This window comes from Monopterus albus, unplaced genomic scaffold (assembly GCF_001952655.1).
Source record: "Monopterus albus unplaced genomic scaffold, M_albus_1.0 scaffold117.1, whole genome shotgun sequence".
NCBI classification, from domain to species: Eukaryota; Metazoa; Chordata; class Actinopteri; order Synbranchiformes; family Synbranchidae; genus Monopterus; species Monopterus albus.
The window spans coordinates 621,257-621,848 of record NW_018127997.1 but is presented as its reverse complement, the minus strand read 5'-3'; positions in this window follow the sequence as shown (position 1 = coordinate 621,848).

Below are 592 nucleotides of genomic sequence, written 5' to 3'. Positions count from 1 at the left end.
AACTGCTCATATAGTCTCTGCTATTATCTGACTTCTGCACTGTGAAGTGATCCTCCATGTCCTCTGTTCGTGTGTGTGTGTGTGTGTGTGAGGAACACATTCCCTCCTCCAAACAGAGACTGAGACAGAGAAAAATACAGTGGAAAAGCAGATAGGATGGTCCATGTCAACCTGTGAGGTTATGCCAGGTGGCGATAAGAAGCATGGCATGTACCAATCGGTAGGTTCCGGCAGTGGAAACGCAGCTAAGATGTGCAGCTGGAACACCGACATCGTCACCAACAAACTACTGTGCTCTGAACAACATGTATCTGCCTGCTGATAGAGCTAGCTTGGTCAGATAAGGAGCACTCACATCTCTGAAGATGTCAGAACAAGTTTCAAAACTGGCATTACTTGGATAGACTGATCTCATATTATCAATCTAAGTGGTCAGATTAACAAAACTTAATCAAGAGGCATAATACCAGTCTTAAGGGTGAAAATTATAAAAGTGTATAACCATTTATTGACTTGTTGATTTGTCCTTATTCCAAATCATTCAATGAAGCTGAAGACTTGAGTATAAACAAATTTATGTCCCCATAATATG